Here is a 24,379-nt window from a genome sequence, read left to right on the forward strand (position 1 = left end):
ATGTGGAACGGGTGGAAATACTAGCAGGAATCCTTGGCAGCCCTTGCCAGACTCTTGCGCCCTGGGCTCGGCTGACTTCTCCAGCCTTTTGCTCCAAGGGGATGGTTTCCTTGGAGCAGCCGGTCATGTCCATCCCTCTGAGTCTGCCCACTCAGTTCCCTTCTCCTGGAATGCCCTCCCCTTTCCTCAGGTCAGGGAAATCCTTCTCATCTCTTACAGCCCTATTTAAAGGTCACCCTCTCTAGAAGGGGGGCTGATGGGTGCCTCTCTCCCTCACCCCTAACTTTGATCAGGTGGCAAGGATAGCCCCAGTCCCAGTGTATTCTAGTTTACGTGGATGTCTCCCTGCAAATACTGTCAGCTTGCCTTTCTGGGCCCTCGGGTGACTCACACCTGGTCCTGTCATTCTACGTTTTATTGTCTCCCTCTATAGTCCTGTGCGTTCAGGGACCGTGTCTATTTTATTGGCTATTGTCATACTCAGTGCCTGGCACAGACAGAGCCTGACGCATAGAAGGTTCTCAATAAATCCATATTGAATAATGAGAGACAGTAGGACAACACTGCCCAAAAGAGGAAAAAGTTAGTCAATCACTAAGCCACTTTGTTACTAAGTATCATGGAATTGCATCAATTAACTTTTTTTCTTTCCCCATTAATTTAGCCATCCCAGCTGGGTGTTTAAACAGTTAAGCTGTTACCATTTAAATTAGGCAACAGGCTGTTGTCATTTGGTAGAGAGAGTTTGGTTCTGCCAGAATAAAGAGAAATGTTGAGGATCATTTTCCAATACTAGTGATGCTGGCTTTTGTCTTCAACATCATTTTGAGGAGAAGTCATTCTAACCACCCAAAATGTGATTTTAAAAACACCGAACATATGTTTTCCTTCGTATACAAGGATAGAAATCAACAAGAATCATCCTTGAATACTTTTTTCTTAGAATTTTTTTTTGCTGATTATTATTAGTGATATTACATTTTATGATTGTCAGGCTGTGTATGTTTTTTGAGGTTCGTTCACCTCCGTTTTGTTATTTAACCTCTACACCGGTTTTGTGAGACAGACAGTCCACACCTCCCACCTGTGATTGCGCGAGAAATGTTGACCCACACAGCTTGCAGACTCAGATGGAGTCGTCTTTACATAATTCCTTGTTGTTTGGAGAAAAGCTATTAGAAGAATAAGTGTTTTAAAGGCTCCTGATCATCTGTGTGTCCAAGTCCCTTCACCTCTAGGCCAGGGTGTCCTCATCTGCAACATGAGGGGTTTAGATGAGACTAGAGGATCTGCAAGAACCCCTTTTGTTCTAAAATTCTGTCATCGAAGGCCTGACATCTCAACATTGCCCATATTTGAAATGTTTTTTTAAACTCAAAGGATGAAGCATCAAGATTAATTTTTCTCTTCCCATTCTTGAAAAATGTTTTTAACTGTGTGACACAAGCTGAAACTCTGCCTTTTTTGATGCCTTCTCCTTTCTATCTCACATTCGTATATGACTTTCAAGTCATTGATTTTGTGGTCATTTTCTGATATAAAAATATCTTTAAAAATCAATAATCCACTTATAAAATAAGTCATGGGGATGTCATGTACAGCATGGTGACTATAGTTTAGTTAACAATACTGTATTGCATTTTTGAAAGTTGCTAAAGAGTAAATCTCGAAAGTGCTCATCACCAGAAAAAACGTTTATAACTCTGTATGGTGACGGATGGTAGCTAGACTTACTGTGGTGATCTTTTCCCAATGAATACAAATATTGAATCATTATGATGTGCATAATGAGGTGCATAATGATACCTCAATTAAGGTATCAGTGCAGGGCTTCCCTGGTGGCGCAGTGGTTGAGAGTCCGCCTGCCGATGCAGGGGACACGGGTTCGTGCCCCGGTCCGGGAAGATCCCACATGCCGCGGAGCGGCTGGGACCGTGAGCAATGGCCGCTGAGCCTGAGCGTCCGGAGCCTGTGCTCCGCAACGGGAGAGGCCACAACAGTGAGAGGCCCGCGTACCGCAAAAAAAAAAAGTATCAGTGCAACTCTCTACTGTAATACAATGGACAAAGACAGAGAAAGTAATTTATTATAAAATAATATGTATTTCAACATGTAAACGCGCAGACATGATTCCAACAGAAGACACAGTGGAATAGGCTGATGCTTGCCTCTGTGTGGGAAACGACCCTGAAAGCAATAGCTATGGTCTAGACTGACGTGGGTGTGCTGTATTCAAGGCACAAACATCATGAGCAGTATTCTCTCAGGGTGTGATTTTCTGAAATGGTGAACAAATGTTGGTATCATTTCAGACAAAACAACATATAAGCTTCTATCAGTCTCACATGGTAGTTACGTTCTTAGAAAATTCAGCGTGTTTTAAACCCATGCGAAAAGCACTTTGCATTTATGTGTAAAATAGAGCTGTTTCTAGGTTAGTGATTATAAAGTCCCTCCCCACACACACACCATGTGACTGTCTGACAGAACGTTTGAAAGTCAGACCCCGGGACACAGCTTCATTGTGTGTGACTGGCTGTGTTGTGGGATGTCTAGAATCCCTGAACGCCGCTGGTGAGTACCACTGCTCTAAGTGACTTCCTGGTTTCTGAATGTTTATGGGATTTCCTACCTCCAGGCCTTCATCCCTGCCTTGTCTTGCTTGAGATACCCTTGCCCTCAACTCTACCTGTGTATTCTCTGAGGCTCATTCCCAATGTCTTCTGCATGAAGATTTTCTTTATTGTGATGGGTCTGCATCAAACTCCAGTAGCCTTCAGACTCATATTCTGCCTTAAACTGTGTCTACAGACCCCATTTCCACTTCCTTTAGCTTTTGACTTTATATTATAGATCATTTTATCTCTTCTATCTCCTACGCGTCTAGCACAGAACCTTGTACATAATAGGCAACCAATAAATATTTGTTAAACCTAATTACTCTCAATGACTCTAACAGCATCTTCATACATCTGAGAAATTTAATCCATTCCAGCTTCTCTGCATAACTTGATTTTCTAGATCCTAACATGCCTAAATTTCTTCGAAAAATATTGCTTTTGAAAATTAAAAGCAAAGCGGAAGTTGTATGTAATAAAGTACTCTTAGAATATTAGGTAGTTGATTATAATTTGGGGTTGCTGCTACTATGTCACTTAATCACAGTCTGCAAGTTGGTCCTCTCAAATTACTTCCTCTATTCTTTGCTGCTTCATAACTTAATTCTCCCTGGGAATTTCCAGAATCCAAGCTCTGGAGTCCATTACTATGGGCTGAGAAATTTAGGACTGGTTGTGTTAGGTTTAAAAATGGACCAGTAAAAAAAAAAAAAAAAAAAGGGCCAGGACCCAAGAGGCTAGGTGGTGGGTGGGAGGTGTTGTGTGTGTGCACTGCTGGACCACCCAGGGTGGTGGCCGTGACCCCCTAAGCAGGCACCTGATGTTAAGGATCTGCTGAAGCTTCACAGGTCACAGAGCCTGACTTCTCTTTCTTCCCATCCAACTCTTTGTGATGATCAACATTTGCATTTTGGAAAGTGATAATAGTGCTTTGGATCATACAGAATATTCTTTTATATAAAATCCTGAAAATACATAGGAGACATCTGGTGGTAAATATCATCACCTGTTTGGGGCTGAATATTTTGAGGCTGCTAATCACACCTGTCAGTATATGTGTCAGCTGTACAGCTGTGAGTAGCACTCATTGTTCCCAACCCCTTCTGCCTCTGCATCCCATTAACATGTTTTAGCAATGATGGAAACATTTTCAGCCGATTTGAGCACATTTCTGTGCTGTAGGTACCCAGCTTGAGACTGATATTCTCAATGAAGATGCAGATATCTTGGTCTTTTCACTTCTTGTAGAAGTGTGCATTGCTTCCGTCAGTGTAAGGCCATGTATACTTGTACTAGATGGAATCAAAGAATTGGTTGGCATTTATGGGATTTCAGGAGAGAAGGTAATCTCTTTTTAAAATAATACCTATTTTATTACTATTTAATAAAAAGAAAACCCCTTAATTTAGAATGTACATAGCACCATTCCATTGCATTGCCTATCTGTAGTTATAGCCAGCACTGCTGCTAGCGACTGCTGAATATTTTATGGAACAAATACTTATATAACACTTACAGTGGGCCAGGTACCATTCTAGGAACTTTAGAGATGTTAACATTTAATTCTCACAACAACCCTGCGATAGAGAGATTGTGACCATCATCCCTGTTTGCACAGAGGGGACTGGACTTGGAGATATTAGATGACTTGTTGAAAGTCCTAAGATGATGGTGGACTTGGAATTCAGGTGTGGGCAGCCTTGTTCTAGAAGCTGGCCTTTACTCCTGCATGGTTCTGCCCCTCTATTTTATACTTTGATCAGACATTTATTGGGGCCCTACTATGGTCTTTAGGTTGTATATTTTGATCTGCCTTGTCTATACTGATTTTGCACATACCAAATCCCATTGATTGGTTGCTATCTTTAGTTTTTCTTCTGTTTGAAGTGATATTGGATCAATGGAACCTCTAATGCTTCTTAGTATCAGTCATTACTTTGTGAAGCATTTTCTCTAAAACTTCTACATGCATAATTATGAATTATGTAAGCATGTATGTTTCTCATAGGAATTATGATAAAGAAGAAGAAAATAGAAAATTAAATATACTCACAGCCTCACCACTGTTAAGCCTTTTTCCTGTGGATATCTTCATGTAAATGAAATTACACACCCTATTATGTTGTAATCTATTTTTTTTTTTTTTTTTTTGCCATACGCGGGCCTCTCACTGTTGTGGCCTCTCCCATTGCGGAGCACAGGCTCCAGACGCTCAGGCCCAGCGGCCATGGCTCACAGGCCCAGCTGCTCCGCGCTCCGTGGCATGTGGGATCTTCCCGGACCGGGGCATGAACCCGTGTCCCCTGCATCGGCAGGCGGACTCTCAACCACTGCGCCACCAGGGAAGCCCTATTTTTAGTTTTTAAAGGAACCTCCATACTGTTCTCCATAGTGGCTGCACTAATTTACATTCCCACCAACAGCGTAGGAGTGTTCCTTTTTCTCCACCACCTACTCTTAAGTTTAAAAACTATCAGCAAAGTAGTTTTAAAGTCGTGACATTTTCAACTGCCTTTGACTCTTTCTGTCAGGCAAAAGACCTTTCCTGGCTGCCAGGCTTGCTGTCTCCTCATTGCAAGTTTATCATGAGCACTGTCTCCTCCAGCCTGTCCTACAAGTCACTGTGTGCCCCCCAGACGTGAGGACGGTGGAGCTCATCAGCACAGAAGATGAAGAAGCGAAACTACATATCTTTAGACAGTATCTTCCCCTTCCCAGCAAAGACCCCTTCTGACAGAACAGACACAGCTTGAGGAAGAAACCAAACCTGAGTCCTTTAAAACTCACAGTCCTGGCAAATGAACTGAAAGAATGCAGAATCTACTGAAATGAGTTTCAGTGTCTGAAGGAGTACTTGGGGGTGGTCCCCATTCAGGAGCTCTGGGAATTGATTCTGAAATGCTGGACTGAAGACTATAGTTGGACTTTGAAACAAAAAAAAGGCAAATTCAGACACTGTGGCTTCAGGAGAAGGTAGGCGTTAGCCAATATTAACAATCTGGTACGATTCCACAGGTAGAAAGATTCCACCCAGGGAGGAGGGTCTAGGGAGAGGATTGTCAGAGAAAGTACAGGATGCCCAGTTAAATTTGAATTTCAGACAACCAATAACCTTTTATTTTATTTTATTTTTTGCGGTACGCGGGCCTCTCGCTGTTGTGGCCTCTCCCGTTGTGGAGCACAGGCTCCAGACGCACAGGCTCAGCGGCCATGGCTCACGGGCCCAGCCGCTCCGTGGCATGTGGGATCTTCCCGGACCGCGGCACACGAACCTGTGTCTCCTGCATCGGCAGGCGGACTCTCAACCACTGAGTCACCAGGGAAGCCCCCAATAACTTTAGTATAAGTGAATCCCAGATATTGCATGGGAAATACTTATACTAAAAACTGTTTGAATTACAGGTAAGTAAAATAATCTTGAGTATAAGTATATGGCCCAATATTCCATGGGATATACTTATGCCAAAAATGGATTTATTGTTTACCTGAAATTTGGATTAGCTGGAGGCTCTATATTTTTATTTGCTAAACCTGGCAGCCCTATCTAGGGAGGTGTGTGTATTGATTGTAAGGAGAGATGTATTAAGTACAAATTTCAGTCACATTTCTCAGGGGTCTAAGGAATGAGCCTTTATTAATTCTGTACTTCAATTTAATCTCTCTTTTGAGCCTACAGTCCCACTGATGGCAGAAACTGGGTTAATTCAGGTTAATCTCATCAGTGTAGTTTGTTTTCAGTCAAGTCAGGATTTTTTTCAGTCAAGTGAGGCTTTGTGACCTTGCTGTGTCCCTGTTGGGTTGTGCTTGGATCTGAGGGCCTTGGTGCTGTGTCCTTGGTTGTCATCTGTTCCTGCCGTCTTCCACCAAGGGGGTCGTGGCTCCACATGGTCCACAGACACCGACGTGCCCCCATTTTTGGCACCCTCGGGGATTCCTGTGGTCGCGTCTGTTCTTGGGCTGTCCCGTCTGTGCTGCCATCTCCTGCCATGTCCCCTCGTCCTCACACGCACCCCTCAGCTCCCTCTGCACCCTTCTCGAGCCTACAGTCTTGTAGGTACTCAACATTCCCAACAGAGGATGTCACCGCTCACTGCCCCACTTGGAGGCCCAGGCCCTATAGGTCTCCCCCACTGTCCCCACAGCCATTTCTCCTCTCTGGTTCTTCCTGGTGGCATTGGGAAATCTGCAAAGCTGCTGCCTTCCAGGCTTCCGATGGGAAGCAGAGCTCAGGTCCTCCCTACTGTCGGGTCTCAGAAGCATCCAGAGGCCAGTCTCTCCCTGCTGCAAGCTACCGTGGGTTCAGGGGAGGGCACAGGCCCCTTCTCAGAAACCCACTTATACAACTTGATTGTTTTCTCTCTCTCTCTCTCTCTCTCTCTCTCTGTCTCTGTCTCTTTTTTAACACCTTTCTGAGTTCAGCAAAATCTCTTTTCTTCCTGTGTGGGGAAAATAATCTTTAGATCTTCCTGTAATTGTCTGAGTCTATTTTTTGTGGTTAAAAAAAAAATTATTCCAGGAGTTGGCCAGGAATCTGTCTTTTGATATTCAACTATCAGGCTTTCGAGAGCCCAAGCTTGTTCTCGTGAGCCATTGGCTCTACCATGAGCTTCAGAAGTCTCTTGAAACCTGAGTTTTTCTCTCTTCATTTCTGCTGTAACAACCTTCTTCTAAGTGAATTAGAATGCAGCAGTGATGGGGAGGCAGGGCTGCGGAGAGAGAAGCAGAAGATGTTGGGAATGAAAGACCCGTGGTTTGGTGCTGCAGCATATCGTCCTGTCCCATTGTTTTGCTCTAGAGTTTGCATTTCTGCAAAGAAAGTGAACTTCAAGTTTACTGTGCCCTCCCCCACCTACAAGGAGGTGGAAACAAGGTCTCTGTGCCCAGGGAAGAATCATTCAGGTAGAGCCACCCACGGCTGTGCCCTTGGCTATCCCCACGTCTCCAGGATTGTGCAGGAAAGCCCGGTCCTCCTCTCCAGGCACTGCTCCTTTTCCAGGTGACTTTCTTCCTCCCACTGCTGCCCACTGACACCCACTCAGGCCCAGGGAGCTCAGCCACAGGTACGGGAAGAGCTTGGTTAAACTGGGGTAAACCTTGCAGGAAGCTTGTGCAGTTGGGTCTGAACAGCTGCCTCTGCTGAAAGATTGCAAGTATTAGGGGCTCATTCCCCAATCCTAGCATAGGAAATCAATTTTGAATGGTAGACCTTGCTGTCATTTCTCTCCGTGGTCTTAAGGATCTCTTTAGAGTTGGTTGATCCAGTGGGAAGTCCAGCTACAGTGGAAAAAATCTGAGAGTCAGGTGAGTAATGAGTGGCTGGCTCACGTGTGTGTGACTGTGTGGCAGGACAGCCACCATACAGAAAACCCTCTCACACCCATACGTGCAAATCTGATGTTGGAAATCTTAATAAAGACTGCTCAGCAGAAAGGCTAAGTGTCATAACTGGCAGGCTTGCCAGTTTGTAACCGTAGCTGACACAGATGGAGTTGTGACAATGTAGGTGATAACTGTCAACTTAAAAAAACTGCACAACATGAGAGTTGCGAGTTAAGTTTTATTTGGGGCGAAATGAGGACTATAGCCCAGGAGACAGCATTTCAGATAGCTCTGAGAAACTGCTCTGAAGAGGTGGGGGGAAGGTCAGTATATATGTGATTTTGGTGAAGGGGGAGTACATGTGATCAAGCACACACACATATATATATATATTTTTTTTAACATGTTTATTGGAGTATAATTGCTTTACAATGGTGTGTTAGTTTCTACTTTATAACAAAGTGACTCAGTTATACATATGTTCCCATACCTCTTCCCTCTTGGGTCTCCCTCCCTCCCACCCTCCCTATCCCACCCCTCTAGGCAGTCACAAAGCACCGAGCTGATCTCCCTGTGCTATGCGGGTGCTTCCCACTAGCTATCTGTTTTACGTTTGGTAGTGTATATATGTCCATGCCACTCTCTCACTTTGTCCCAGCTTACCCTTCCCCCTCCCCATATCCTCAAGTCCATTCTCTAGTAGGTCTGTGTCTTTATTCCCGTCTTGCCCCTAGGTTCTTCATGACCTTTTTTTTTTTTCTTCTTCTTAGATTCCATTTATATGTGTTAGCATACGGTATTTGTCTTTCTCTTTCTGACTTACTTCACTCTGTATGACAGACTCTAGGTCCATCCACCTCACTACAAATAACTCAATTTCGTTTCTTTTTATGGCTGAGTAATATTCCATTGTATATATGTGCCACATCTTCTTCATCCATTCATGTGTCGATGGACACTTAGGTTGCTTCCATGTCCTGGCTATTGTAAATAGTGCTGCAGTAAACCTTGTGGTACATGACACTTTTTGAATTATGGTTTTCTCAGGGTACATGCCCAGTAGTCGGATTGCTGGGTCATATGGTAGTTCTATTTTTAGTTTTTTAAGGAACCTCCATACTGTTCTCCATAGTGGCTGTATCAATTTACATTCCCACCAACAGTGCAAGAGGGTTCCCTTTTCTCCGCACCCTTTCCAGCATTTATCGTTCGTAGATTTTTTGATGATGGCCTGAATGGCCAATTCTTATCCTGCAGCCCCCCTACGAGCAAGTGTTTTAATTAATGAGTGGCCTTCCCTATGGGACCACTGCACGGTATGAGGACTCTGCGTCCATCACTCCCGTAAATTTCTCAGTTGCCTGAGAAAACAGTAACCGGCCAGGAGAAAACTTGTCCCTTTTCTTCAGAGCAAAGCTCTAATGTAATATCTTCACTTTTATCCTGACAAATTCTATTAAGGCAGCCGATTTGAGGAAAAGCATCAGATCAGCCTCTCAGCTGATCCAGCACTCAGCACAGACCACTCAGCCTCCTACAACTGGCAAACCCTGGTATCTTTCAACCAGTGCCCCCCCCCCCCAGTATCTTTCACCTGGGTGGGTATTGCCTGGAATCTTTCAACTAGCCCCCTGCCCTCCCCGCCAGTATCTTTCAACTGGGAGAGGCAGGTACCTGCTCTACACCGCCAGCTACAACTCTGGATCATCAGCCAATATGGGAGATCCGAGAACCAGGAGAGATTCACCCAAATTTGTCTGGACTCTCCGAGGCGGCGGATGGGTACAAGGGGACTCTGCTGGTACCAAGGCTCTGGTCCCTTGCAGAGTTCAGGCAAAGGAGAGAAGTCCACTCTGGGTCCTTTCATGGTCGCCATAAAACTGTCGACTTAAAAAAACTGCACAACATGAGAGGTGCAAGTTAGGTTTTATTTGGGGCAAAATGAGGACTATAGGCCAGGAGACAGCATTTCAGAGAGCTCTGAGAAACTGCTCCGAAGAGGTAGGGGGTCAGGTCAGTATACATGTGATTTTGGTGCAGGGGGAGCACATGCAACCAAGCACACATTCTCTGCAGAAGGTTTCTGCTACTCTCGTGAAGGTTACTGCTAGTCACGAGGCGCAACGTCACCATGAAGGATTTTAGTGCTTTTCTAGATACGAGGAGATGCAAGAATTGGGCTCATAAAATCTTCTCCTGAAAATATCTGACCATCTGATGACCTGTTCTGCCAGTTTTTCCCAGAGCACAGAGGGCCTCATTCCTGATCTGAACGCCTTTCAGGGGGTGTTGATGGTCAGCAGCTGCAGCGGCTCATGATTTGATCCTTGTAGAGGTAGCTGGCAAGTGCCAGTTTGTTGTTGACACTATACAGATACACAGGTTTATAGAAAGAGGTTTATTATGAGGGTTTGGCTCATGCAGTTATGGAGGCCGAGGAGTCCCATGATCTGCTGTCCGCAAGCTGGAGGCCCAGGAAAGCCCGCGGGATATACAGCTGTAGTCCAGGTCCAAAGGCCTGAGAACCAGGGGAGCCAGTGGTCTAAGTCCCAGTCCATGAAGGTCCGAGAACCAGGAGTGCTGACGTCTGAATGCAGAAGAAGGTAAATGTTCCAGCTCAAGCAGAGAGCAAATTCGCCTGTCCTCTGCTTTTTTTTTCTGTTCAGGCCCTCATCCCACTTGCTTTGGTGAGGGCTGGCAATCTGTTTTATTCAGTCCACCAATTTAGATGCTTACCTCTTCCAGAAACACCGTCACAGACACACCCAGAGGTAAAGTTTTGCCAGCTATCTGGGCCCCCCTTAGCGCAGTCAGTGAACATGTAAAATTAACCAGCACAGGGGTTTCCATATCCTCCTCAAGAGGTTATGTTGTAAAAAGATAACATTAAATGCAGTGTTCGGTACGAAAATGTTTTTGTACACTTTAAGCATTGTGTTTAACACTCCAAATCTTGGAGTCAGGGTAATATTTGTCCCAGTTCTCTTTTTCTCTCATTTCCCTACCCACTTTACCAATTTACTACCCACAAAATGCCTTTGCCCCACCCATTGGGGGAGGGGAGTTGTCTTTTAAGCACCACACATGCCATCTGGGCAGATCTGCACATTTTAGACCAGCTAGCACGGCGCCTCTCCAAGTGGGTAGATGACCTAAAATTCATTTCAGCGGAAATGCAGAATGGTAATTTGAACAATGGGCTCCCTTTTTGTTATATTTCTTCTGAAGAGCTGGGCTTAGCGTGTCATCCAGCTGTGCGTCCCATTTGTCTTGCAAGAAAAAGTGTCAAGCAGGAAATTAAAAATACTTCTATTTCAGTTTTCAAGAATATATGTCACCAAGACTGAATTAAGCAAAACCCCTTTTTTTTAGAGAAGGTTGTTTCTGGGTATTATGATCTACTGGAACCATTTCTCTTTGGAAACGCAGTACAGTAATCTTGGCTCCAAAATCCAATTTGCTTTCAATTTGCTCGGCTACCCCTTGCCGTGTATGAGATGCAGGCGGCAGATTAACTTCTCCAAAATGCATGCCCTCAAATATTTCAAAGTGCTTGCTTAAGCAGTAACCATGGTGTATATTTAAAACTGAAAGGTAGGTTACAAATGTTTCCTTGGGGGAGGGGGCAGACAACATGGAAAGTCAACATGCTGACAAAGTTTCTCAGAGTCTAGGTCAGTGATCATAGCTGTAACTAATTCTTGATGAATTCTGACTGCCTTCTAAGAGGATACATTTTTAATATTTCAGGGTTTTTTCCAGCTACCTTGACTTTTGTTGTCTCTAATTATGGCCACTGAGCTGTTATCTGTTTGCTATAGTGTCTTCATAGGCTAAAAAGTCAGATGTGTTCTACTGTAACTGATTTTTATTTTATTAAAATTTTTTTTAATTAAAAAGTATTTTATTGGAGTGTAGTTGATTTACAATGTTGTGTTAATTTCTGCTCTATAGCAAAGTAACTGTAACTGATTTTTAAATAGGTGTAATCACTCCCGCCAGAGAGAGCGGTCCATATGCCTTTCAGAACCCAACGAATCACAAGAGAGCACATCTCCACCGAATCTTGGTCAAATACTTCCAAAGGCAAACGGCTTTCTGGAGAGTGTATCAAGAGCCGCCTTGGCACATGAAGATGAGCGGCTGCTGGGAGGATTTGTGCAGCCTTCTCTCAAGTCCTAGGTAAGTCTCGTTTTTATATCGTGTTCGGCAGATTTCGCTTTTCCTTTTGCTAAGCGCTGCATTGAGGTCTCCATGGTTCCCTTGAGCAAGACACATCCATTCATATATTCATTCGACACCGGTTCATTCAGATCCGGTGAAGATCAGATCTCCAAGGTGGGGTAGAAGTCCTTCCTGATGATGCTTCTAGTTGATAATGCTACACGTTGATCAAGCAATAATACTATTAGTAGCTTGTCATCACATGGGTGTCATGGTGATGGAAGGGGCCAGGGGCTGGGTTGAAAGTGGGAGGGAATTGCCTAACGTTTCAATGTGTGAGGATTTTCAAGACGTAAATGGACCTAGTTCAGAATGTGTCCCTTTGGACTAGGCTGGAGCCATCCACAGGGCCCTTCTGGTGATTCTGCGAGCATGTTGTTGTCTGTACAATCAACTAAGATGCCACTGGTTAGTCTCTTGTGTTACCCCGGCCCCCAGGGCCTGCTCAGCAGGGAGTCCTGGCCTCCATCACTGCCGTTGACACCTTCCGTCTTCCTCACCCTTCATGTTCAACCAAGGCCAAGTCCTTAGATTTTACTTCCGTAGAGCCTCTCATGTCCATTCTGTCATCTCTACCTGGCCCTCATTTCCCCTCTCTGGTCAATCTTCATGAAGTGAAGCTGTCATTACATCACTGCATGTGGTAGTTGTGTCCACCTTTGGGTCTTACCTCCCACCGGGTTGGTAGAGTCAGCCCATGGCCGTGTGTGTGCGGGGCTTGGGGGTGCGGGGGATCCTTGAAGTCCCTCCAGGACTGTGTAGGTTCCTTTTTTTCCTTTTGGGGTTGCTAAAAGTACAAATCACAAGGCCAAGTATCACCACCTAAGCAACAGAAGATGCATTAGATTCATCAGAACAAGGTTTAATTACAGCAGGAATCCCATATAGTAACCATAGGAGGTCCAGTTGGCTGCCTGGGCCTCCTCAAACATTTGGTTTTCTGCCATGGTTCATGGTTACGCAGCTGCACACACCTGGAGTCAATCTGCCCTCCTGGGTGCAGCTGGAATATTCTTCCAATGAGGTTTTCGAGAAATCCTGTGTTATAGTCTGCGATTTCAGGAGAGCTGCCCTCTTTATTGAAAGGTCTGGGCAAGTGCTGCCACTCCTCCAACTTAATTCAGCAGTCTTTTCTGAGTGTCTAGGCTATGCCAGGCATGATGCTAGATGCCAGGGACACAGCGATGGACACGATAGGCGTGGTTCCTGCCTTCATGGAGCTTTTGCTGGCGTGCAAAAGATAGGCACTGTGGAGCAATTCGGCCTGAGGGGAGTGCCACACAGTGGTGGCACAGGGCCTAGAGCGGGGACGTGTGACCTGGCCTCAGGGACAGTGGACGTCACCCCGAAGCAGTGACATTTCACCTGAGACTTGGAGGATGAGTGGGAGCTGGTTGGACAAAGGGCAGAGGGAACAGCCACCCAGAGTCGGGAGGAAGAGTGGTGAGCATGAAGGACTGAACAAGTCCAGTATGGGCACGTGAGAGGTGGGCATGAAGGGAGTCCCGGGGCTGCAGAGGCAGGCAGGCACCCAAGTATGGAGGGTCAAGCTAAGGATCTGGCTCTGATCTGAAGAGCAGTGGGAAGCCACCGGGGGTTTAAGCAAGATGGTGCCAGGTTTGGTTTTGAAAGTTCGCTCTGGGTGCGGTGTGAAGAAGGAAATAAAAAAGGGACAAGCTTGGCTTGCCAGACATCTGTTAGGGGTAATGACCCAGGTGAGAGGCGATGTTGGCTCTGACAAGGGGGAGGCAGTGGGGACGCAGGGGAAGGTTGGGAGGTAGAATCCACGGGACTTGATCATGAAGTGGGTACAGGAGATGGAGGAGTCAGAGGTGCCTCCCATGGTTCTGACTTGAATGACTGGCCATCAACCGAAACAGGAAACACTCCCAAAGGAGCAGCTTTAGGGGACAGAAGCTGTGCTGAGTTTGGAGTGATGGTAGAATGTTGGGAAGAGATATTCTCTGGGCTCAGGTAAAGACAGCCGGGCCAGGGATACATGCATACTGTGGGCCTTGAAGCCAGGAGAGGGGATGAGGGCATCCAGGGACAGGAAGAAGGGAGGCGGGCCTAGGACAAAACTCCGAGGGGTGAGCAGAGAAGGACGCAGCGAGGAGAAGAGAAAGAGGGGTTACAGAGATAGGAGGAAAACCAGGAGACTAGGGAGTTAGAAATTCCCAAAGTGAGGATGGATATCAATTAAATGCGTTCAGTTGAGTGTCTAATATTCCATTTTAAATGATTTTCTTCTCTGCGCCATGGTGAAAGTCTGCTCTGATGCCCTACACTTTTAGCAAGTCTGTTACAAACTATTTGGGGGCAGGAGGGAGAACCCATCGTGTTGCACATTTAGGGCAGTGTGGGTCAGAGAGGGGACAGCAAGCAGCCTCGGAAAGCCACTGCCTTCTGAAGCACAGGCCCAGGTGGGACGAGGCGCCCTGATGGGAGCAGGGGTTTAGGGCCAAGAGCACAGGTAGAGCCAGCCATGACTGCGAGGCAGGACTGGCCCAGCTGGGGAGTGGATGCAGGACAGAGATTCCTTTCCCCAAATCCACCAGCGGGGAGAAGTGACCTGAGGAAGGGAGGGCCAGATCCTGCTGCCTGGCGGAGAGGAGCTTTCCAGGTAGGCACACTTCCAAGTAGCAAGAAAGCTCCGATTCATGGGGACCTCAGAGCATCCTTGCAACCACAGTGCCTAGCCTCCCTCCCCATGCGGGAGATGACTAAGAATTCTCTTTTTGAGGCTCCTTCTTCCTTATCTGCATTCTGTTCTGAAAGGTAAATAAGCTACTTATACTTTTGACCCCTATCTGCTTCTGGTAGGTTCCTTTAACAGTGAGAGTTTTCTAAGAGTGCCCAGTGGCATTAGTTTGACTGCGGGTGGAAGACAGTCTGACATCTCTCCTGGTCCACCAGGCTGTTGCTCTGTATGCCCTCTTCTCAGTTCTCCCTCCCGACTGTGTGGTTTGGCTCCCTCTGGTGGCTGCAGCAAGAACAAGAAGCCTAATTTCTTGGCTTCATGGAACGATGCACAGTTCTGAGTTTGGGACTCACTTCTCCCTTGATGCTTCCTGACCCACCCCTACCCTACCCAGCAGCGCTGGCTGGGGAAGCTGCACCTCTGATTGATAGGCCAGTAGAGAGGTCTTTGAGTCAAGAAGACAACTTTAATGGTCAGGTCAGTTTTTATAGGTTCTCTTCAACATGATACTTTTGATTTTGGCTGGAGCCCTGGGTCACATCAAACTGAAGAAAACCCATTTCTGGCTGCAGTTGCATTTTCGGACAATGTCAAAGGTGAGAAGAAGATGTGGCAGAAGGATGAGCCCCAGCCTGGCTCCGTCTTGACAGATGGCTGGCTGGCTGCCCTCCAGGTGGTGGATGGGGTGGGGTGAGGAGAATCATCTTGTTTTTAAGCGGCAGGCTTTCCTATTAGGGCAAAGGATAAATGCATTACATTCCAGGATCTTGTCAGAAGATTGTAGTACATGGGAAAACACCAGCTTTTCATGATTAATGTATGAATCTTTGCCCTTGCTACCTCCAGAATCTCTAAATATTTTGGGTAAATGGGACAAAATCGCTCTACAGAAAAATTAAAAGAATAAAAGGCACAATTTGCTATGGCCACAGAAAATATGAAATATCTAAGAATAAATTTAATAAGAAATGTGCACAATCTTTATTCTTATAAAAAAGCTTCAGAATTACAGAAAATAAGATTTCAGTATGTAGGGAGACATACCATATTCTAGGATGGGGCAACTCAATGTTATAAAGCTGTCAGTTCTTCCCCAATTGGTTTATAGACGTAAGACAATTCTAACTGAAACCCCAATGGGATGAAAACATTTCTAAATTTTCATAATGATTCCAAAATTCTTGGAGAAAAAATACACGAGAGTAAGAGTTTAAAATAATGAGAGCAATTTGAATTTCAAGTTATTTAAACATATTATGAAGCAATAATAATAATTTAAAAAATGCTACTGGCAGCAAAAATAGCTCAGTTGAACAAAATAGAATGCTCAGACAGACTCAGGTGCAGATATAAGAAATTAGTAAATGATAGAAGCTTTTCAAATTAGATGAATTATGGAATAAATAGTGCTGTGATAATGATACACTATTTGGTAAACATAGTTAAGTTACCTGAAACATTGCACCAAAATAAATTCCAGGAGGATTAGAGTTAAATACAAGAAAGTGAAATTCTATATAAAGAAAACTATGAGAAAATATGGATGAGTCTAAGCAAGAAAACAAAAGAGTAAATCATGAAAGAGAAGATAATTGATAAATCTGTCTAAATAAACACATGAAGTTCCCATATGTAAAACAAAACAACACAAATCAACTCTGAGAAAGTCAGAAACACAACTACAAGGCAAGTGATAACTGGGAAAAATATTTGTAACACACACAACAGGCAAAGGATTAATAGCAATATTTCTAATATGTAAAAATGCTCTTAAAATCAATAAGAAAATGATGAACACTTCAGTAAAAATAGGCAAGATCACGAACAGGTCATCCAAAGAACATTTTCAGTCCTTGTCTGACTTTACTTCTTAGCGTCAATGGATTTTTTTTTTTTTTTTTTTTTTTTGGCGGTACCTCTCACTGTTGTGGCCTCTCCCGTTGCGGAGCACAGGCTCTGGACGCGCAGGCTCAGCGGCCACGGCTCACAGGCCCAGCCGCTCCACTGCATGTGGGATCTTCCCGGACTGGGGCACGAACCCGTGTCCCCTGCATCGGCAGGCGGACTCTCAACCACTGCGCCACCAGGGAAGCCCCGTCAATGGATTTTTTGACCTGGCCCTCCTCTTCTAAACATTCTGGTCTCTGTTTTACTGGTATATACTCCCATGGTTCATCTTCCATCTCTCTGGCTGTAGCTTTTCTGTCTCTTTTTTAGTTCCTCCTCTTCTACCTGGCTTCTAAGTGTTAGAATTCCTTAAGGCTCTTCTCTCATTCATTAATTCCATTGTAAGAATATTACCTGTGTCTATGGCTTTAGTGATTGTTCATGTGTGTGTGACTCACACATTTACTTCCTCAGCCATGCTTATCGTCTGAGCCCCAGATTCACATACCCAACGACCTACTTTCCACTTGAGTGATGTCTTCAAAGCTCCTCAAACCCAACACATCTAAAACTGAACTCATGAACATCCCAAAACAGTGTCTGTTCCAGGGACTGTCTCTCAATTTACCACCTTGGAGTAATCCTTGACACTTTTCTCTCCTTTATCCCCTCCCCAAATACGTTTCATCACTGAGTCCTGGCAGTTTTTACTTCGTAAATGTTTCTCCAACGTGTCCACCTCCACCATCACTGCCCTTCTCTAAGCTGTCAGGGATGTTATACACAGTTGTGATTAGAATATGCATTTAAGGGCTTCCCTGGTGGCGCAGTGGTTGAGAGGTCACCTGCCGATGCAGGGGACACGGGTTCGTGCCCCCGGTCCGGGAGGATCCCACATGCTGCAGAGCGGCTGGGCTCGTGAGCCTTGGCCGCTGAGCCTGCGCGTCCGGAGCCTCTGCTCGGCAGCGGGAGAGGCCACAACGGTGAGAGGCCCGCAAAGAATATGCATTTAAGATTCCTCCATGTCTTTTCATGGCTTGACACCTCATTTCTTTCTTTCTTTCTGTTTTTAGTAGTAGAAATATATTTATTTATTTACTTACTTACTTATGGCTGCGTTGGGTCTTTGTTGCTGCGCGCGGGCTTTTTCTCTAGTTGCGGCGAGCGGGGACTACTCTTTGTTGCAGTGTGCAGGCGTCTCCTTGCGGTGGCTTCGCTTGTTGTGGAGCTCGGGCTCTAGGCATGCGGGCTTCAGTAGTTGTGGGACGCAGGCTCAGTAGCTGTGGTTCACGGGCTCTAGACCACGGACTCAGTATTTGTGGCACATGGGCTCAGTAGTTGTGGCTTGCGGGCTGTAGAGCTCAGGCTCAGTAGTTGTGGAGCACAGGCTTAGTGGCTCTGCGGCATGTGGGATCTTCCCGGACCAGGGATCAAACCTGTGTACCCTGCATTGGCAGGCGGATTCTCAACCACTGTGCCACCAGGGAAATCCCAACACCTCATTTCTTTTTTTTTTTTTTGCGGTACGAGGGCCTCTCACTGTTGTGGCCTCTTGCATTGCGGAGCACAGGCTCCGGACGTGCAGGCTCAGCGGCCATGGCTCACGGGCCCACGGGCTCAGCTGCTCCGCGGCATGTGGGATCTTCCCAGTCCGGGGCATGAACCTGTGTCCCCTGCATCGGCAGGCGGACTCTCAATCACTGCGCCACCAGGGAAGCCCCTCATTTCTTTTTAATGCTGAATAGTATTCCAGGGTACGAATGTACCACAGTTTACCTATTCACCTATTGAGGGACAAACGTTTGCTATAAACATTTTCATGCAAAGTTTATTAATCAGTTGAGTAAATACCTAGGAACATGATTGCTGGACTGTATGGTAAGACTATATTTAGCTTTATAAGAAACTGCCAAATCGTCTTCTGAAGGGACTGTACCATTTTGCATTCCCATGAGCAGTGGATGAGAGTTTCTGTTGTTCTATATCCTTGCTGGCATTTGGTATTGTCAACTTTTTTGATTTTAGCCATTCTAATAGGTGTGTGGTGATATCTTATTGTTTTAATTTGCAATTCCCTAATGGCAAATAATGTTGAGCATCTTTACATATCTTATTGTTGAGTTTTAAGAGTTCTTTATGTATTTTGGATAGAAATCCTTTATCAGATACATATTTTACAAATATTTTCTCCCAATCTGTGGCTTGTCTTTTTTTTTTTTATTTTTTTTTAGCTGTATGTGGGCCTCTCACTGTTGTGGCCTCTCCCGTTGCGGAGCACAGCCTCCGGATGCGCAGGCTCAGTGGCCATGGCTCACGGGCCCAGCCGCTCCGCGGCATGTGGGATCTTCCCAGACCGGGGCACGAACCCGTGTCCCCTGCATTGGCAGGCGGACTCTCAACCACTGCGCCACCAGGGAAGCCCCTGTGGCTTGTCTTTTCGTTCTCTTAATAGTGGCTTTCACAGAGCAGAAGTATTAAATTTTAATAAAGTCTAACTTAATATTTTTTCATGAATTGTGCCTTTGGTATTGTAACTCATCACCAAATCCAAGGACACATAGCTTTTCTTCTGCATTTCCTTCTAAAAGTTTTATAGTATTTCATTTTATATTTAAGTCTATTATCAATTTTGAGTAATTTTTTGGTGAAAGTGTAATGTCTGTGTCTAGATTAATTTTTTTTACACAAGAATGTCCAATTATTCCAGCACCATTTGTCAATTAGACAAGCTCCATTGAATTGTCTTTGCTGCTTTGTCAAAGGTTGGTTGGACATCTATAGAAGATTTTTATTGGGATTGCATTTAATCTATAGGTCAAGTATCTTAACAGTGCTGAGCGTTCCAATCCATCAACATGGTATGTCTATTTATTTAGATCTTCTCTGATATCTTTCATCAGACTTTGGTAGTGTTATGCATATAGATCATATACATATTTTGTTAGATTTATACCTAAGTACTTCATTTTTGGTGTTCTATTATAAATAGTAATATGTTTTAAATCTCTAATTCCAGTTGTTCATTGCTGGTACATAGGAGAGCAATTGGCCTTTTTTTTTCTTTTGGCTGCATTGGGTCTTAGTTGCAGCATGTGGGATCTTTCCTTGCAGTGCATGTGTTCTCTCTAGTTGCGGCTCCCGGGCTCCAGACCATGTGGGATCTGTAGCTGTGGCACACGGGCTCTCTAGTTGAGGCGTGTGGGCTCAGTAGTTGTGGCGCACAGGCTTAGTTGCCCCATGGCATGTGGGATCTTATTTCCCTGACCAGGGATTGAACCCATGTTCCCTGCATTGGAAGGCAGATTCTTTACCACTGGACCACCAGGGAAGTCCCACAATTGCCTTTGAATGTTAATCTTGTATCCTGTAACCTTGCTATAAATGCTTATTATTTCCAGGAGGTATTTTATTTTTTTGGATTTTCTACATAGACTATCATGTCATTTGTGAAGAAAGACTGTTTTATTTCTTCCTTCCATATATATATATATATCTTTTATTTCCTTTTCCTGTCTTACTGCACTAGCTAGGACTCCCAGGATGATGTTGAAGAGGAGAGGTTAGAGGTGTCATACTAACCTCGGCTTTTCACTAGCATCCCTCTAGTGAGCCCTAGCCACCATCCGCTCTCCCTTGGCCTGTTATAACAGCCTCTGAACTGGTCTTCCTACTTTCATTTTTGTTCCTACAAAGTCCATTGTCTACATAGTAGCCAAGATGAGTTTTTAAGAATGTAAACCAGATCATGTCACTTCGCAGATTAAGACAACTCCACTAGTCTGCTGTTGCACTTATACTAAGATCTAAACTCCTCAGTTTAGCCTACAATGCCCTATACAATCTGGCCCCTCCATGGCTGGGTAGCATCATTTTGTAAGACCCTGGCTTTCTTTCTGTCCTTCAAGTACATTCTGCCTTTGGGCCTTGGCACCAGCTGTTTCCTCTGCCAGGAATGTTCTTCCCACTCATTGTAGTACTGGTTCTTTCTGGTTATTTAGATCTCGCTGCAGTGTCACCCTCTCAGGGTGACCTCCCAATCTAATGTTGTACTTAGTCATTCTCTGTTATGTTAACATGTTTTAATTCTTTGCATAGCTTTTACTGCTACCAGACTTTGTCTTGTTTCCTTTTAAAATTGTCTGTCTCTGCTCCCCTCTCCCCTGCCTCTGACCCTCCCAGCTGCTGGAGTATAAGCTCCTTGAAAGCAGGGCTCTACCTCTCGTGTTCACTGCTGTACCCCCAGTGCCTGGAGCAACACCAGGCATGGTGTGGGTGCTGAATGGCTCCTTAGTGATGAACACCATCCATCCCAACCTGAGCTCTTGACAGGAGTCTGGACTTAGTAACCCTCTTGGAATGTGCGAAAGTCCCACTTCTAGACAGGATCCTGTCCCTTAGCTTTGTGTCCACACTGCCCTTTTCTGCCTGTTCCGAGCAGCCACTTCTGGTTCTTAGGGTCCCGCATCACTTAGCTCCACCCTTCAGTTCTTTTACCCACCTCAGGCCCCTTTGCTCAGACAGCCACTGCAGACAAATGTCTTGGACTCTGGCCCTCAGCGCTCTCTCTCCCCTGGCTCTGTTTAGTTTTTGCTCCCCAACCCAAGGCACCATAGCTACGGTTCAGAGGCTCCTGGCAGCCTCCCTGATGCTGAGGGCTGCACGCTCGTCTGCTGTGCTTGGTGTTCAGAGCCTGGAATGCTGCCTGACACATTGGTGTTCACTGAATATTTATTCCGTGCATGAATGGGGATCCACAGAAAGGTTGGCAGAAAGAAAGCAAGAGGGTAGCCAAGGTCTGGGTTGCCTACAGTTTGTCCAAAGGAACAGATGAGGAATAAGAATATACTTGTGTCGGACACATTAGGCACAACAGTTTGAAATGTAACAAATGGACAAACGTAGAAGTTTAGATACTGGAATGTTTGGAAAGAAATTCTGAAAATGATGACTGTGTGGTACCATGTATTTAATTGAGTCTTCAAGTTCAAAAATTCTGTATATTTTCATTTGTGTATGATAAGGTATAACTGCGCACGCGCACACACACACACACACACACACACACACACACACACACACACATAGGTATGCTCCCTATTTTGTTCTTTTAACATTTTGTTCTTTCTGCTGAAGCTACTAATTCAAGACAGTTGCAGCAGAGGGCAGAATTGTATAAGAAATTTAAACGCCTTTTATTTCTTGCCTGAAAATCACTCCCAAATACAAATGACAACAATATATGGATTGAGCTAGAGAAATACTCTTTTTCGACTCTCTGGTTTTCCAAATTTACATATGAGGATTAGTTGAAGGCCTTGACTTATTTTTCACGTGGTAGTTTAAGATACTTGGTAATATATGTAAACCTTAATAAAAGCAAAGTGCTGATGCTTTGAGAGAGAAACAGTGAAATATAGAGAATGTATTTAATATTTAACGTGCATCAAGATGAAGTGGTAAGCACTCTGTGTTCCCTTCCAAACATGCTTTAGGATTATTTACTTTTCTTTCCATTCGAGTGCTGGAACGCAGACTCTTTGAGGTTACTGCCACTGACAGATGCCGATTAATGTCCTTTATTGCGAGATTTCTGAAGCTTCTGGGCAAGGCCAATGAAGCAGAAGAGTTATTCTTGAGTGTTGAGAACACGTTAGTGCAGGTAAATTGGGAAATAGTTTTTTAAATCCTTCAAACGTTATTCAACTTGTGTTAGGTATTTTCAGATATCATTTACCTTTGTTTGTTTATAATTTAGTCCACAAATAGAGGAACTAATGAATAATGAATAATAAATAATTATTACTTCTGTTAATCAGTGAGGAAGCTTTGGTTTTAATCCGTGTCCTAAACTGTATATTAGTGACGACAACCAGTAAATAGATGGGAGTCACGATTGAATGAATGAATACCAACAGGTGTCATTTTGGAGGGAAAAAAGGAATGTTCATAAAACAAGATGGGAATGAGCATAGTGGGTTGAAATAAACTAATAAAATACCGTTTAAAGAGTTGGTTATAATTTTTTTTTCTACATCTTTATTAGAGTATAATTGCTTCACAATACTGTGTTAGTTTCTGTTGTACAACAAAGTGAATCTACTATATGCATACATATATTCCCATATCCCCTCCCTCTTGAGCCTCCCTCCCACCCTCCCTATCCCACCCCTCTAGGTGGTTATAATTTTCATAAAGATGTTGGGGAAGGTTGATTGATTATCTTGTCCCTCTATTGATTTACTTTTCCTGAAATAGAAACTTTTGGGCTTGTTGACTACAATGAAAGTTTCACTCATGACATAACTGTAACTGTTCTTAGGATGACATTTAACTGTCCTTTAAAAAATTATAAATGTTTACCGATTGTAGTATTTTATGGGCCACGGGTAATGTAACCCAAGACAAAGCTACTTTTGTTTTAAAACAAAGGCCTTCACATGTTCATAAAGCTCTGTCTCTGCTCCATCAACATACATCTTTCTGGAAGGAATTCTATCTAAAGAGATTTATAAGACTCAAGATCTGCAGTCCCTTTATTGCAGAGGCCATGCTTGTTTACCAATTTTTGTATGTACCGTGGTGTCTTACAACCTCTGGGTGCTTAGTAAATGTGACGAATGAATCAGTGAATCAATTTGAATTTGCCAGTACTTTGTGTCCTTAGAAGGTAGTGTGGAGTAGCGCATCAGCCTGGGCTATTTACAGACTGACCCAGATTTCAAGTGCTTTGGCATTTCCTGCTTGCGGCTTTGGCAAAAATTTGAACCTCTGACTCAGAGTTCTCATTGTTGCGGGTTCTAAGGTCTGCCTCACGGGGCTGTTATCAGGGTGAAGTGAGCGGTAGCACAGAGCACTTCAGACAATGCGCGGCACACGGCGAGATCTTAAGCTGTTTGGTTATTACCGTCCGTGGGTTAACAAGTCACTGAGGCCTGGGTGAGAGATAATAAGAGTTTGACTTAAGCTATTTTGACCACTCTTGCATTTTCAGAGAGTAGAGTCCAGTGATTCTCTGATATCTTATTTTGATTATGGAATTTCCCCCTGCACCAAATACTTTTTTCCCCACGAGGTCCAGATTTTCATCACTGACATGTGTCTTTCTGGAAAGCACCAATTATTTTATTAGGTCATCACTGAATGCCTGATTTCAGCCATTCGCTCAGTCGACCACTCGTTCATTCATCCATCCATTCATTCATTCATCCATTCCCTCATTTACTTAGTCATTTCCTCATCCATTCACTCATTCACTGACTCATTCACTCATTCATTCATTAACTCACTCATTCGGTCATCTATTCACTCAGCCATTCACTCAATCGTTGACTCGTTCACTCACTGAGTCACTCACTCATTCATTCACTCAGTCCTCCACTTGACTAACATTCCCTGAGGGCCTTGCCCAGCCTGAGCTCTGTGCTGGGAGTTGGGATGATAGCAGTAGGCAAGGTGGGCACAGTTTCTGCCCTCATGGAGATCCCAGTCACTGCCAGCATCTCCAACTGTGATGAAGCGTAACCTGTGGAGTAGGTGGGGTGAAGGGAGAAGGTGGCTGCACGGGAAGCGTGACAAAGCTGAGACGTTCAGAGAGGATTTCCCACTTCAAAGCACTCCTTCCAGAGGCATC

At 44.5% G+C, this 24,379-nt stretch overlaps 1 pseudogene across 1 annotated transcript in view; it reads left to right on the forward strand.

Moving 5' to 3' along the window:
• The window catches only part of LOC307193941 (putative tetratricopeptide repeat protein 41), an 80,135-nt pseudogene that overhangs the window by 22,874 nt on the left and 32,882 nt on the right, over positions 1-24,379 (forward strand). Inside the window, exons 5-8 of the transcript XR_013831771.1 lie at positions 3,801-3,961; positions 5,150-5,591; positions 11,921-12,119; positions 22,309-22,408. The product of XR_013831771.1 is annotated as a putative tetratricopeptide repeat protein 41 (transcript). The remainder of the gene's footprint in view (positions 1-3,800; positions 3,962-5,149; positions 5,592-11,920; positions 12,120-22,308; positions 22,409-24,379) is intronic.

This window comes from Stenella coeruleoalba (genome assembly GCF_951394435.1).
Source record: "Stenella coeruleoalba genome assembly, chromosome: 11".
Classification (NCBI taxonomy): domain Eukaryota; kingdom Metazoa; phylum Chordata; class Mammalia; order Artiodactyla; family Delphinidae; genus Stenella; species Stenella coeruleoalba.